General features: G+C 42.9%; 1 long non-coding RNA gene across 1 annotated transcript; it reads left to right on the top strand.

The window, feature by feature from the left end:
- The first annotated feature begins 4494 nt into the window (after nt 1–4494).
- Nucleotides 4495–9767, top strand: LOC112845317 (uncharacterized). The gene is made up of 2 exons (XR_003218132.1): nt 4495–4565; nt 9446–9767. It is a non-coding gene; the product is annotated as an uncharacterized LOC112845317 (long non-coding RNA).
- The last annotated feature ends 6826 nt before the right edge of the window (nt 9768–16593 follow it).

Below are 16593 nucleotides of genomic sequence, written 5' to 3'. Positions count from 1 at the left end.
CTCCAGTGGGGGAGGTCTGGGGCATGGTCAGAAGAATGGGAGGTGACCGGCGGGAATGGGATTACCCAGTTCTATCGTCGGGCCACCAGAACTTTGTAACAGCTCAGGAAAAAGTGGAGGTTATGGTAAAAACTTTTGCTAAGATTCATAGCTCTGATAACATCTCAGTGTTGGGAAAGGACAGAATATGCCAAACTGAAACACGATATTCGGAGGATTTAGCAAGAAAGGCGCACATGGACAGTAGTTTGGATGCGGTGTTTTCTCGGGAGGAAATGGTGAGAGCACTTCAACAAACAAAGCCCACAGCCCCGGGAAAGGATCAAATTTGTTATTTAATGTTGAAGCACCTTGGTACGAAAGCGCTTAATAAACTGCTGTGTTTGGTTAACACAGTTTGGATTAAGGGTGAGCTCCCAAGTACTTGGAAGGAGGCTGTTATTGTGCCAATAAGAAAACCCGGGAAGGATCCATCTAAACCAGATAGCTACAGACCAATCGCTCTTACATCAAATGTGTGCAAGTTAATGGAACGTATGATAATGGCAAGACTGTCATTTGAACTGGAAAGAAAAGGGGCTTTAGCCAATTACCAAAGTGGTTTCAGGACAGCTCGGAACACAACTGATGCTATTATTAGACTTGAGAATGTTGTTAGGAAAGCGCAGGCCAATAAAGAATCTGTTTTGGCAGTGTTTTTTGACATAGAAAAGGCATATGATATGTTGTGGAGGGATGGGCTTTTAATCAAGTTGCATAAGTTGGGTATTGGTGGCAGGACGTTCAATTGGATCCAAGACTTTTTATCTGGTGGGAAGATCCAAGTGCGAATTGGGTCTACAATTTCCAGTCAGGGCACGGTTGAGAATGGGACGCCACAGGGCAGTGCGATTAGTCTCCTGCTTTTTGTTATAATGATCAATGATGTTTTTTCTGATGTTCCTGAGGGTATTGGGAGGTCTTTGTTTGCTGATGATGGTGTGTTATGGAAAAAAGGAAGAAATATTGAGCACCTAGTGGGCAAGGTTCAGGAGGCTGTAAATATGGTGGTTGAGGGGATTTGACTGGGGATTCAGGTTTTCGGTGGAAAAAACAAAAATGATGTTCTTTACCAAAAGACAAGTGAGTGAGACTTTGACATTGAAACTGTATGACGAGGAAATTGGGAAAGTGAGCTCTTTTAAGTACTTAGGTGTTGTGTTTGATTCAAGACTGACATGGAGGGAGCATATTGACCGGATTGAAACCAAATGTAAAAAAGTTGTTAATGTTATGAGGTGTGTAGCTGGGAGGGGTTGGGGAGCAAGCTCTTCTGCTTTGAAAAGACTTTACCAGGCATTGATTAGATCTGTCTTCGATTATGGGTGTGTGGCATATGGTTCAGCAGCTCGTTCTGTGTTGAGATGTTTTGCAATCGGAAGCCCTTAGAGTGTGCTGTGGAGCTTTTAAAACATCTCCAGTCAGTCCCCTACAGGTGGAGATGGGAGAAATGCCCCTGGATCTCAGAAGGAAGCAAGTATCAGTGAATTACTGGGTTCATCTTGGTGGTCATGGTGACGCACATCCTACAAAGGAGGTACTTTTGGAGTGCTGCGAGTATGGAAGTAGTCAGAAGGATCATTTTGGAAAGGTGGGGAATCAGTGGGCTAAGGAGTGTCATGTGTATGAACTTAAAATATGTCCTGCAGTAGTGTTCCCTGTGGTTCCTCCATGGTTATTGGAGACCCCTCCTGTGGACTGGTACCTGCTGGATCTGAAGAGGAAATTGAAAGGAGGAGTCGATCTTGTTTCAGCATTTCATTTTCACAGCTCGAATGAATACCCTGGGTATACTCATGTGTTCACGGATGGTGCTAAAAGTCCAGATACTGGTATTACAGGGTTTGGAATAGTAGTTCCATCCAAAAATATTGAAATAAACAGACGCACTTCGGATGGACTGGCAGTGTACATGGTTGAAATGGTAGCAATTTTGGTAGCATTGAAACGGATAGAGAGTTCAAAACTCAGGCAGGTAGTAGTATGTTCTGACTCAGCAGCTGTTCTTTCAAGTCTACAATCGTTTTGTTCGAAGACAAGGCAGGGTATGCTGTTTACTATTCTGGAGACTATAAGCAGAATAAGGTGTTGTGGTGGCAATATTCACTTTCTTTGGGTGCCAGCTCATGTAGGAATCAGTGGAAATGAAAAGATGGATAGGTTGGCAAAAGGAGCATTGACTAAACATAGGACTGAGATGGAAATTAAAAGCAGCAGATCTGAAGCAAAAGGTATTGTTTGGAGGCAGGTTGTTCAGGAGTGGCAGGAGTGGTGGGATTCAGGGAGTAAGGGCAGGCACTTGTATCATTTTAAGAAGGAGGTGACAGGGTGTAGGTTGTATGGGGGTAATAGGAGAGAAGAGGTGGTCATTACCAGGCTTAGACAGGGACATTGTGCATTAAATAAAACACTACAGATGATAGGAGAACATGAGACGGGGCTTTGTGGAGTGTGCCAGGAGGAGGAGGAGACGGTGGAGCATGTAATACTGTGGTGCAAGGGTTATGATGTGGAGAGGAAAGTTCTGCAGAATAGATTGAGGGAGCGGGGAATCGGGGAATTTAATCTGAAGAGTGTGTTGGCGGGTAGTAGGGCACAGGTGGGGTTTTTGAAGGCTATAGGTGTTTATGAAAGAGTGTAAGGTTTTTTTTGTTTTGTTTTGTTTTGATTTGTTTGTTTGATTTGGATACAGATTGTAAGCTCACTGTCTGACCCATACGCCGGAACAGTAGGAGGCGGTAATGCTCCTTTACGTTGGTTGCCAACCGCCGTTAAACACGAAGAAGAAGAAGAAGAAGCTGTGTCCTGGGGAGAGAGACAGAGGGGTGGAGCAAGAGAGAAACACCACGCCCACACAAGGGCAGTTTCAGGAGGCCTGCCAGGGCCATAACAGGGTCACTTCTATAAAGCTACTGTAACAAACAAAGGAGTGGAAGATCTGCAGAGGGACACCGGCCTGGCACATCTCCCCTTCTAGAAGATGCATGCTTAGATAAAGATGAATAAAGGTTTTGTGAAATAACTACTGAGATCTGGTGAGGTCTGGTGTTTATTTGTTTTGTTTATTTGTTTGTTTGTTTAGTCTTTGCTTTACTGTTACTTTATATGTTGTTTGTTTAATTTAAGGCTAAAAGAAAATTAAATCAATGAGAGGTAAAATTTGAGGGGGTAGGGACTAATAAGTGTATACTTCTGCCTACTCCTTTTCAAACAAAAGAATGGCATTATATTTTGTAATGATTGTGAATGCACATGTTTGAAATAAAAATGAACTGAACTGAAGGTCTCTGGATGCCCGAGGAATAAAAAGAACCGGGGTGAAACTGATTACGTAACACAGGCTGACTGAGTTACAGAGGATTTCATCCTTTGTCCATCAGGACAGTCAGAAATCTGCTTCCTGTTCCCAGTGTGAGCATTTCTCAGCCCCACTGATAGAGGACGGCTCTGTCACAGTGTGCAGACATATTTAATGAGTTACTGCTAACAGTCACAGTTCATCGCAGCAGCTGTTTAATATGGACGTGAAAGAATAAGAGATCCAACATGTCCTCTGATCTGGACCCACAGCACTGATCACTGATTACAGAGTCTGTTACACAGACTGACCGTTCTGGGGTCAAACATGAAAAGGCATCAACGTGACCTCTGACCTTTATCTACAGTGTTTCAGTCTATTTGAACTTTTCACATTAAGCCTCATGATCACTGTGATAACAGGTTAGTTTAGTGACCGTGCAAATGTGTCCTTGACCTTTTTACCGGTTTGAGGAGTTGGTTCCCTGGTCCAGATATTTGGGATGGTTCAAATGACAAGTCTCTAGATGCAAACAAAAGGATATTTTCCGTTTTATATCTTAAAAGTGCATAAATGAGATCGGATGATGTCCGATAAAAGTAATAGGTGTAGCCCAGATGAAAAAAAAATCATATTTACACCAATGATAGAGAAGAGAGAGTATATATTCTCCTTATTTTAACTGTCCACATCAACAAAGCGTCATATTTCCTATGACCATTGAATGCACCTCTCAGTTCACCCCACGTGAGGGCACCTAGCTCAGCGACCAATCAGAGCCTACCGCAAGGCCGCATTGACCTGTCAGCCAGGAAGTGAGGTGAAGGTGCTTTGGTCCACACTCCACACCAGTTGGTGGCGGTAATGCACCATTTTGCTGTTTGCCAACCGCCAATAAACCCTATACAGAAGAAGTAGAAGAGGTGAAGGTGCATGGTGTTCCCGGGTTTTTCTCATCTCAGCAAGAGGAGTGGCGGTATCTGCTACTCAATCCGAGAAACGCAGGGACGAAAGAGAGGAAAAACTCAGAATTGAGAGGAAGGAAGCCAGCATACTTACCCGCTGGAAGTCCGGAGTTGAGTGGCTGGACGAAGGAGAAAAGCAATGTCGGTAAGACAAGTGTTATTCCGAAGAAAGAAACTCGGTGTCTCACCACTCACCTTTCATCCGGAGAGCTGCTGCAATTCCGACACCAGTGTGTGTTGGGCTTTTGTGAAACAGAGCAACGGTGAGCAACATGTTCCTTAGCCGCTCTAAAGCTAATTTTTGACAGTTCACTGTGAGTTAAAGTAACATGGAGGGTAATTTTTTAGTGCATTTCTCTCTCACGAATAGGCCTATAGTGTGGAGAAATCAAGCACACTGCTTTAATGCCTCTGAACTGAACTCACATGTGTTACGCCCCAGTCCAGGGGTACAGGAACGCAACATAAATTTGAAAAGATGGCCCCGCCCTGGTCCCCAAAACCATACACAGAGAAAACCAATTTCTTAATGAATGGTGGTTTATTTTTGCTACACTGGAATAAAGAAGCTCAGGGGTGAACAAAGGCCAAAATAACAAACAAAACAAGCTAAGTCAGGAGGAGGTGCTGGCTAAACCCTATGTGAAACCAAAAACCAAACAAAAGACAAGCGCTACACCTTACTCCCTGACTGTGATAAACAGGAGAAAACAGTGCAAGGAAAAACAATAGGCAGCTCACCCCTTCTGTTCCAGTGCTATCTACAAAGTGCTATTTACAATGAAAACTAATGTACACACTATATACAAAACTGAGAAAACCGCAAAAAGTCACAGGCACAACTGTCATGGGTTTTGGAGGCCAGGGTCCGGTCTGCTGCTGCTGTCAGTGGCTGCCCCGGGACAACTGCTGGTGATGGATTTTGAATGTGGCCACATGATCCGCGGACCAATCAGCAGCCGTCAGCTCATCCAATCAGGGCCTGAAAAGATTTAAAGACACAGACAACGAAACACAGCCACCAAAACAGATTATGGCCAGGGCCATAACACCCCCCTTCCCAAGACCAAACATCTCCCCTATAGATGTTTGGCACTTAGGAGTTCAGAAAACCACGCGACAGAGCATCTGCCATTACATTTTCGGTTCCTTTTTTGTGATGGATCTCCAAATTAAAGTCCTGCACTAAGAGGGACCATCTCATGAGCCTCTGGTTAGAATTTTGCATCCTAGTCAAAAACACGAGGGGGCTGTGATCAGTGTAAACAATGACAGGTGATGAACTAGAGCCGACATAGACTTCAAAATGCTGTAGAGCAAGCAACAGAGAAAGAGCTTCTTTCTCGATAGTACTGTATTTTTGCTGGTGAACGTTGAACTTCTTTGAAAAATAACCAAGTGGGTGATCGACACCCTGCTTGTCCTCCTGCAACAACACTGCACCTGCACCGTTGGCGCTGGCATCCACCTCGAGTTTAAAGGGAAGTGTGAAATCAGGAGCGGCAAGTACTGGAGTGCTACAGAGGAGAGCTTTGGCAGACTCAAAAGCATTCTGGCATGTGGGTGACCATACGAATGGTTTTGACACACTTGTGAGACTGGTGAGAGGCGCAACTACAGCTGCAAAGTTCTTACAGAAGCCACGATAATAGCCAGCCATCCCAAGGAACCGACGAAGTTCACGTCTAGTGCGAGGCACAGGGAAATCTAGGATAGCCTGGATTTTGGCCAGAAGGGGGCGCACCTGTCCCTGACCCACCTGCTTCCCTAGATAAGTCACAGTGGCCTTACCAAAGTCACATTTGGCAAGATTTAGGGTGAGGGATGCCTCTTTTAATCTTTCAAAAATCTCAGTGAGTGTTCCAAGGTGTTCTGACCAAGTCTCTGAATAAGCTACAATGTCGTCTAAGTACACTTCACAGTTTGTGACACCACCTAAGACAATGTGCATAAGGCGTTGGAATGTGGCAGGGGCATTTCGAAGGCCAAAAGGCATGACGGTGTATTGGAGGAAGTGATCAGGAGTGACAAAAGCGGAAATTTCAGATCCACGTGGAGTGAGGGGAACTTGCCAATAACCCTTTAATAGATCCAGCTTGGTGACAAACTTTGCGGAGCCAACCCTGTCAACACAATCTTCCATGCGGGGAAGAGGATAGGAGTCGGGTTTGGTCGCACTGTTCACTTTTCGAAAATCAGTACAAAAGCGTGGGGTTTTGTCTTCCTTCGGCACAAGAAGGCATGGGGAACTCCATGAACTAGAACTAGGGACAGCTAGACCATTTTCCAGCAAGTAGGAAACTTCTTGCTGAAAAAGTGCACGTTTGGTAGGGTTAACACGATAGGCGTGTTGTTTGATCGGAGGGTGGTCACCTACATCTATGTCATGTTCGAGGACAGTAGTGCGAGACAGAGTGTCAGCAAACAGGGATGGGTAAGTATTGATCAGAGAGCACACATCATTCTGGGCAGCCTCATCTAAATGTTTTAGGTGGGATTTTAACTTATCCAATATTTCAGAGTTTCTGAGTCGGGAGCAACCCTCAGCACAAACGAAAACCAAGCCATCACTTTCTGGGCTATACTGAGACGGAGATGCTGGCACAACTACCGGCACGGCAGACGGCGCAGCGGGGGACGAAGAGGAGTTTACCCCTGCATCACGAACAAAATAAGGCTTCATCAGATTAACATGACACACACGACGTTTTCTCCTACGGTCTGGGGTACCTATAACATAATCTGTGTCACTCAGTTTCTCTTGAACAGTATAGGGCCCACAGAACTTCGCCTGGAGAGAGGATCCAGGAACGGGTAGGAGAGTCAACACTTTGTCACCCACTTCAAATTTTCTCTCCACGGACTTTTTATCAAATTTTCTTTTCATTTTTCCCTGAGACGCGGAAAGAGCCTCGCGTGCAATTTCGCACGCTTTATGCAGACGCTCCCTAAAAGAACTTACGTAATCTAATACGTTCTGCTCGGGGATAGCTGTGTCGGACAGATATTTCTCTTTAAGCAGCCGCAGGGGACCACGCACTGTGTGTCCAAACACCAGCTCGGCGGGACTGAAACCCGTGGACTCCTGCACACTCTCTCTCACTGCTAGAAGGAGAAGTGGCAGACCCTCGTCCCACTCTCTTCCTGACTCGAGGCAGAACTTCCTCATCATAGCTTTTAAAGTTTGGTGGAAGCGCTCAAGCGCACCCTGTGATTCGGGATGATACGCACTGGATTTTTGATGCTTGATGGACAGCGATTTTAAGACCTGAGCGAAAATCCTGGACATGAAGTTAGACCCTTGGTCCGTTTGAACTGATTTTGGCAGACCGAAAGTGGAGAAAAAGTGTAATAATGCTCTGACGATGGCTTTGACTTTGATGGTGCGTAACGGAATAGCCTCGGGGAAGCGTGTGGCGGCGCACATCAAAGTCAAGATGTACTGATGTCCTGACTTTGATTTTGGAAGCGGACCTACACAATCAATGATTATTTGCTCAAATGGTTCCCCTAAAGCCGGGATTGGATGCAATGGAGCGGGAGGAATAACCTGGTTGGGTTTCCCACTGACCTGGCAAACGTGGCAGGAACGACAATACTCGCTCACATCAGACTTCAAACCTGGCCAGAAGAAGTGACGCAGAATACGATGGTAAGTTTTCCTAATTCCTAAATGTCCAGAGAAACTGTCATGTGCGAGGCTGAGTACCTGGGGACGGAATTTTTGCGGTACAACTACCTGTTGAAATACGTTCCAGCCTAGATCACTAGATGAGGGAGGATGCCCCCTGGCGTCATCCGTCCACTGGCAGCTTGTGGGATGGTTGCAGCAGCTTCTGCTCCCGCATCCACCACCAAACCTCCAGTTGCCTCAACCGTCCGAGGGCTCGACTTCACAATTACCCCTTTATCCAACAGCTGTGCAGTCAGACACTGCTTAATCTCTGCCTTTTTGGCATTCAAAGGCACACTGACATTAAACAAATTTGCCACCAACAACAAATCTGCCTTTGTGCATCGATCCAACTTGTCCATGGTGGGTTGTTGTGCAAAATCATCCACGTCAAAAGTCATTGTGACCAGATTACCCCCAACACCACAAGAAAACAGCCAACCAAAAACTGTAGACAACCCACAAAATACAATGAGCAAAAAGAACGGCAAAAGAAAAGAGCGGACGAGCCCCCACTTTATGTTACGCCCCAGTCCAGGGGTACAGGAACGCAACATAAATTTGAAAAGATGGCCCCGCCCTGGTCCCCAAAACCATACACAGAGAAAACCAATTTCTTAATGAATGGTGGTTTATTTTTGCTACACTGGAATAAAGAAGCTCAGGGGTGAACAAAGGCCAAAATAACAAACAAAACAAGCTAAGTCAGGAGGAGGTGCTGGCTAAACCCTATGTGAAACCAAAAACCAAACAAAAGACAAGCGCTACACCTTACTCCCTGACTGTGATAAACAGGAGAAAACAGTGCAAGGAAAAACAATAGGCAGCTCACCCCTTCTGTTCCAGTGCTATCTACAAAGTGCTATTTACAATGAAAACTAATGTACACACTATATACAAAACTGAGAAAACCGCAAAAAGTCACAGGCACAACTGTCATGGGTTTTGGAGGCCAGGGTCCGGTCTGCTGCTGCTGTCAGTGGCTGCCCCGGGACAACTGCTGGTGATGGATTTTGAATGTGGCCACATGATCCGCGGACCAATCAGCAGCCGTCAGCTCATCCAATCAGGGCCTGAAAAGATTTAAAGACACAGACAACGAAACACAGCCACCAAAACAGATTATGGCCAGGGCCATAACACATGTGTATTTTGTTCCTTATTTGCACATAGTTCTGAATTTGTTATGGTGTATTGTATTTTGAATGTCAATGGTTACTTACCATAAGTATTGTTTAAGTAATGTTTACATGAATAGAGAAATATTTGAGCAACTTAGATGTTTAGTTCTCATATTTGATATACTTGAAAATTGAATGTTGTACAACAGAACTGTGAGATTTGATAAGATTTACGATGTTGATGCAATGAATATGAGGTTGATGCAATATTTTGATTTTACATTTTAACCTTAAACAGTGCATCTGAAACAGACTGATTAGAATGTACATTTTATGACCTGGGTTATAGGTCAGGTTTTTTGGAGAGGACAGAAAAGTCCAAGGACCAGGACGATATTCTGGTTGTGATAGATGGCGAGCCAACCACTTTGAGGAGGATCTACCCCAGAGAAGATACACAACCACACACTCATACATTCCAATTACACTCACAAGGACCTTTGAAGTTAGCTATCGCCAGCTTAACTCTAAATTCTTAAAGGGCCCCAACGAGTACTTTTATTTTATTTCAGTGTGCACACTATTTATTTTATTTTATACTGTATCTGTACAAATTGGACAAATATCTGTTATATCTTGTAACAATACAAGAGTGGCTACTCAAAAGTTGACATTGTGTCCAGGTCATTATTGCTGCTCAATACTTTGGCTCCATACGAATTTGGTGTCTTCTGATTCTGGCCAGGGTCTCGTTACGAGCCCAAGTAGTTATTGTGCTGTAATTCACCTTTATACCTTAAAGTTGGTTACATAAACAATAAATGTAAATCTGTTTTTTTAACTTTGCAGACTCATTTACCCACTCCAGTGAAAGCGATAAAAAAAAAAAAACGTTCATGACTTTAAAGAGATTATGAACAAAAAGCATTATTATTATTATTTTTTTTTTTTTTTTTTTTTTTTTTTGCTACATTAACAACTTTTCCAACTCTGATTCTCTGCAGGACCCACACGGACATCAGTTCAGACTGAAATCCAGTTCAGACGCCCACTTATTCGACTACTGGGTTAAATGGGGAAAGGGAAATCCTCACCTAGAAAACATGCTTCCAAGAGGCAATGACAAGGTTAGTAATTGTATGGTGAAAATTATACTTTTAGTTATCTTGATTGCCAAAAGAAAAGTAAGTGCAAAATCTGCTTCTCACATATAGGGCATTGCCAAGATTTTTTTTTCAAAACTTCTTAAATTTATTTCATTACAGCTGTCCTGTGCCAGATGTTCTGTTGACCCACTGTGGGAGGCATCATTTCAGAAACACCAGGAAGACTGAAACTCATCGCCGGGATCAAGCAGGGCTCGTGATCTTCACCAGCAGCTCCCTCACAAGAAGGATAAACCCAGTATTTCATGAACACTGATGGAGACCTTTGCTTTGTGTAATGTTAGAAGTACTCAGATAATCCTCAGAGGGTCTGGAGTTTTACATAATGAATGACTCTGAAGTACTTTATGATGAATAACACACTGTTGACAAAAAACAGTGAAAGAATTCCAGATAACAAGTTTTTAATTCAAATACAAGTAACAACCTTTGACTTTAACCAGGTTTTATTTAATTGTGTCAGAGAAAACTCTCTTCATGTAGCTGAGTCTATTCAGTGTTTAAAACAGAAGCTGTGCAGGTCTGAGATCAGCAGTTTTCTGAAACACCAAACTGAGGTCCTGTTAATGCTGATGTATAGTGACACAGTTACAGGGGTGATTAATCCTTTTGACTTTTGTCTTTAAATTTATCAATAAAACAGCTGCAGCTTTCACTGACAGGACATGCGGTACTTTAACCTTTGTACTGTTTTCTTCAGTACTTCAGTGTGAGGACTGAATCTGAGGACGGCTCCTGTAATCACAAACAGAACAGAATCATCACAAACTGAAATATTAAGTTTATCTCTCAAATCTGAAATAGAGCTGATTCCTTCTGTGTCCTCACACACTCGGGATCTGAAGTTGTTCAGTCCTACAGTTCTGCTGACAGCTGTTTATTTTTTATTTGTTTTAAAGGCCTTATATACTAACACATTTTCCAACATCATGTTTACCTTTGAGTTGTTTGCTTTATAAATGGACATCTGCAAAGATGAGATGATGGAGCAGGTTTCAGTCGAGGTTCAGTCTGCTGCTGCATCCTGGTCACAACATACGGAGGTGTTATCAGCTCAGTATTGAACAAGAAATATTAATGCTTCAAATTATGTCCTAAAGGATGCAAGCTGTACAGAGTACTGCACATGTGACTTTGTGAACATAACTCATTAACAATAATTCAGAGTTTTTTAACCTGAATATTTGTAACAAATTCAGTAAAAAAAATGCTAAAAAAAACAATCAGAGGGAAAATTTAACATTTTAACTTAAACTGACAAGCGGAAGTAGTTGGATTCAGTATATAAATATTGGGCTTTGCTATTTAATCCGTAGATTAATGAGGGGTTACTGAAATGCCAGGTTTTTGAAAGTTAATGTCCTTCCACATGTGGAAAGTGACAGAAAACATGCTGCTGTTTGCACATATTTAATAATCAGATCTGCACAGGAGCAGAAGCAGAGTCCAGCCTGTTGCTCTTACAGTATAATACTCATATAAAAGTACAGTAACCGTGGTTAGTGACTGAGCAGCCCGGTGTTCTTGATTTCTTTAGTCAGGGTAAATTCATTCACCTGCACAGGTTAGCTAAACGAACTTTACAAAACAAGTTTCCCCTACAGCCGAGTGCTCATCTTAGCTAGCTAGCCTCTCTCTCTGTCTCTCTCTCTCTCTCTCTTACTCGCTCGCTCTGTCTTGCTGCCATTACCGTCACTCCCAAAACTTTCCATCTTCATAAACAACCAAATCCCACAAGTTTTTTTTTTTTTTATTGGTGCATTTTCGATAGGAAAGAGGTGGCTTTTGTTCCTTTCTTTACTGTTTTCGCGCTGTCCTTAGAAAACACTTAAAACACACACACACAAAAACATGACGACAGTATTTTGAAAAAAGCGTGGCTTATTTATATTATGATAACTCTGGATTTACTGGCCTGCAATTAAAATTTTAAAGGACTCAGGGCTGTGTGTCGGACAGGGTCGTCTGCAGTACGGGGGCCCCACAGGGAACGGTTCTGGCTCCGTTCCTCTTCACCATCTACACTGCAGACTTCTCCCACAACTCCACCCAGTGCTTCCTGCAGAAGTTCTCTGATGACTCAGCAATAGTCGGCCTCATCACTGATGGGGACGACAAAGAGTACAGAGGACTGACTCAAGACTTTGTGGACTGGTGCCAACTGAACTACCTCCAGATCAATGCCAGTAAAACCAAGGAGCTGGTGATAGACTTCCGCAGGCACAAACATCCTCCACTGCAACCACTGAACATCCAAGGTATGGACATCGAGGCTGTGGACAGCTACAGGTACCTTGGTGTTCATCTGAACAACAAACTGGACTGGACTCATAATTCAGACGCCCTCTACAGGAAAGGGCAGAGCAGGCTGTACCTGCTGCGGAGACTCAGGTCGTTTGGAGTGGAGGGCCCACTCCTGAAGACCTTCTATGACTCTGTGGTGGCCTCAGCCATCTTTTATGGTGTGGTCTGCTGGGGCGGCAACATCTCCGCCGGGGACAGGAAGAGACTGAACAGGCTGATCCGCAGGGCCAGCTCTGTTCTAGGATGCCCTCTGGACCCAGTGGAGGTGGTGAGTGACAGGAGAATGGTGGCTAAGCTGTCATCCCTGTTGGACAACATCTCCCACCCCATGCATGAGACTGTGATAGCACTGAGCAGCTTCTTCAGTGGGAGACTGCGGCACCCACGGTGTGGGACGGAGAGATTTCGCAGGTCTTTCCTCCCCACTGCTGTCAGACTCCACAACAAAGACTTTAACTGATCAAACACACACATCCACAAATATGCAATAACACTAATGTGCAATAATCTTTTCTGGCATCGTTGTATTTTTACTCAATTGTATATAGCATTTGTACTCTATTTTTATCTCATTGTATATTTTATTCTATTTTATTCTACTGTATATAGTATTTTATTTTATTCTATTCTGTACAGTTGTGTACTGTATTTATTCTTATTTTATTTTATTCTAATTTTTGCTTCATGACTTTTGCACTGTCCACTTCCTGCTGTGACAAAACAAATTTCCCACGTGTGGGACTAATAAAGGTTATCTTATCTTATCTTATCTTATCTTAAAACATTGAAGTCTGAACTTCCAATCTGGGCTGAAATAGAAACTTAGCATTCCTGCAGCTTGTTGCTATGTCAGCTTACATCAGTCATGTGATTTGGAGGTGCAGCGTGTCTGTGGACCACATAGGGTTGATAACACTCACCTTCCTTCCATTTCCACAGTGTAACATCCAACCACCTGTGTAAAATCCGAAATTCCCATGGTGTTGTTCAAAATGTGCTCTGGCACAATCATAAGCATCGCTTGCTACTGAAAACAAGAAAAAAGCCGTCCTGCTATGGGCTGAACCATTTGTTAATGGTGGAGGGGGACACTATGGAATATATTCAGTTTTCGCATTCATTGTCACTGTTGACTGTAACTACGCTCAAACTGTTAATGCTATCTTATTTTAATAAACAACACTGTCATATGCAAAACTGGGGTGGCACTTGGGGTGCCAAGGGATCATTTTAGGGTGGCACTTGCCACCCCATGCCACCCTTCTAGATCCGCCCCTGAAGACATCACATATTTGCAAAAGTGCTCTAATGTTTTCACAGACAACCCCTTGGCTTCCGTACTTGCGCATCGCTGTTCAATTGAATGACGTATTGTTGTGCTAGTTAGAGTATTGTTGTTAGCCTATAGCCTTTCATTCAGCATCACTCAAAAAGTGCAATGGGGGCTTACCGAAATTTTCAACTTATGAAAGACCCTCGGGAACGAATTAATTTGGTAAGTCGGGGTTCCACTGTACCTTACAGTGTAAACAAGTATGACTAGGTGTCTGTTGAGTCTCAAGTAAGTTGCCTGCAATGATATTTAAAGTCCAGCAAGTGTCAGTATGGAGCAAAACAGCAACACTGTGTCGACACAGTATCGATACAGTTTGGGGAATGTGCTGAAACGCTTCACGAGGCCTCATCTACCCATCACTAAACAAAACTAACCTTAAACCTGAAATCCTTAGAAAGATATGCAGGGAGACGTGAAGGAGACAACATAGACAAATCAGCGACGAACATGAGACAACACACACTATAAATACACAGAGGGGAAAGAGGAAACTACACACAGGAGGGAGGCAAAGCCGATTCTGATTGACAAGACGAGACAGGGGAAACGCAAAATGAACACACTGGCATAAGACACAGACATTCACAATAAAACAGGGAATGCAGAACCCTAACTAGAACTCAGAAACACTAAAAAACTAAGGAACCATGAGAAGAAACCAAAAGTACAAAACTCAAAAGACACTAGGTCACCGACCTAGTACCATAACACTTCAAATCTGAGCGAGCACGCTGCCATGGGAACGTGGCATTCACAGAGAAACCCCTGGATCCTCCCACTGACATGACCACTGTGGGCAGACCTCCACCCGCCCCACTCTGGAGTGGAAACACAAAACATTATTTTATTTCATGTGCTGGAATATGCAGGAAATAGGTTTAAATGTTAAACACATTTCATCAAGTCAAAAACAGTTATAATATAATTAAACTTTTTCTTGATGCATAAAATAAAAAGATTAAAAATAATAAAACAATCAAAAGAAAGGCTTTTTAATTTGATTCATTTCTATATGATGGATTATGCAGAAAAAAGTCTCGGGCTGAAACGTCTACTTTCTACTTTATTACGTATCCAAGTGATGTTTTTTTTAAGGAGTAAAGTAACCAGTTACTTTTGAAAATAAGTAATCAGTAAACACATGGGATTACTTCCTTGGAGAAGTAATCAGTAATTAGTAACTGAGTACTTATTTCCAGTAGCTTCACCAACACAGCTTGTAATGAAGTAAATGTTGTGTATGATGTGAATGAACGAGAGCCTGGTGAGGTGAGTCAGTCTTTATACAGCTCTGTTTAACAACATGTTGTTGCTGCTCCACAAAGATCAGGAATGCTGCAAACTGAAACTCTGCTGCAGGCAGGGACTAGTTTTTCTAGTTTGAACTTCCCTGGAAGATTGTTTAACTGAAAAACAGCCAACATCATTATAAACACCTCTCACTGTAAACTCAAAGGCAAACCATAAAAACCTTAAGGATCCACGGCCTTATGGTTTTTTAAACTGATGATCTTAAATATTTGAGCTCATCAGAACTCCAAAAGTTTGATTGCATTTGACATCTATGACTGAAATAAAGTAAACTGTTTTAATAATTAAATGTAACATTATTTAGTAACTCATACTCAGTGTTGGGAAGGTTACTTTTAAAATGTATTCCATTACAGAATACTGAATACATGCCCCAAAATGTATTCTGTAACGTAATCCGTTACGTTACTCAATGAGAGTAACGTATTCTGAATACTTTGGATTACTTAATATATTATCATGCTGTTTACAACTACGTGAATGTACTATTGCTGTGATTTATTACTGTTACTGAAGGTCCGCGGCTCCGAACCGTAGTAAAGGGACCTGTGGCTAATACAGTGGGTTCCGTGTAGCCGAAAACTAGCTTTACTTTGTTGTCTGGGTCAACTTTGCTTGCCAGAGACAGAGAGAGGCGTTGAAAGGCTCGTCAGGCACTCTTCTTGGCTGCAGTGGTTATTATTATATTTACATGCTTCCAGCTCCCGTTTTTGCTCCGTGACAGCTCGGACTTTTCCTTTCTCTCCCTCCCTCGCTCACAGACACATAACGTGTATAGTAGTCCATTCTCCCTGCAGCACGGACTACACTGCCCATGAGGCTACATGCTTTAGGGCCATGCCTGTAGCATTCTGTCTATTAGCTTAGCACAACAACAACAACAAAAAAGCGCTCTCTCACCCAGGAAACACGCAGAGAGAGAGCGCGTCACCCTGTAACCATGGCAACCGTAACGCTGCCGCCTGGAACAACATTACGTAGCTGTCAAACAAACCCAAACAGTCCTGACCCGCGACAATATGAAACAGGGAAGTACCGCCGTGTATTCCATTTATTTCAACAAAGTAACTGTATTCTGAATACCACCTTTTTAAACGGTAACTGTAACGGAATACAGTTACTCATATTTTGTATTCTAAATACGTAACGGCGGTACATGTATTCCGTTACTCCCCAACACTGCTCATACTTAAAGTTTTCACTCATGTCTCCCATGTGAATAAACTACAGCAGAGTCACTTTCAGTTCAGTAAAACTCAACATTTATGGTTCTCTGTTGTAATATTGTGTAATTACACAAACTCAAAGCTCTGAACATTGAAAACTCAAAAACACAAATAAAAATTAAGACAACCAGTTGGCTCAATTTTAAGCTAAATT

Source organism: Oreochromis niloticus, unplaced genomic scaffold, assembly GCF_001858045.2.
Source record: "Oreochromis niloticus isolate F11D_XX unplaced genomic scaffold, O_niloticus_UMD_NMBU tig00006675_pilon, whole genome shotgun sequence".
Lineage (NCBI taxonomy): Eukaryota > Metazoa > Chordata > Actinopteri > Cichliformes > Cichlidae > Oreochromis > Oreochromis niloticus.
This window is presented reverse-complemented; position numbering and strand designations above follow the sequence as displayed.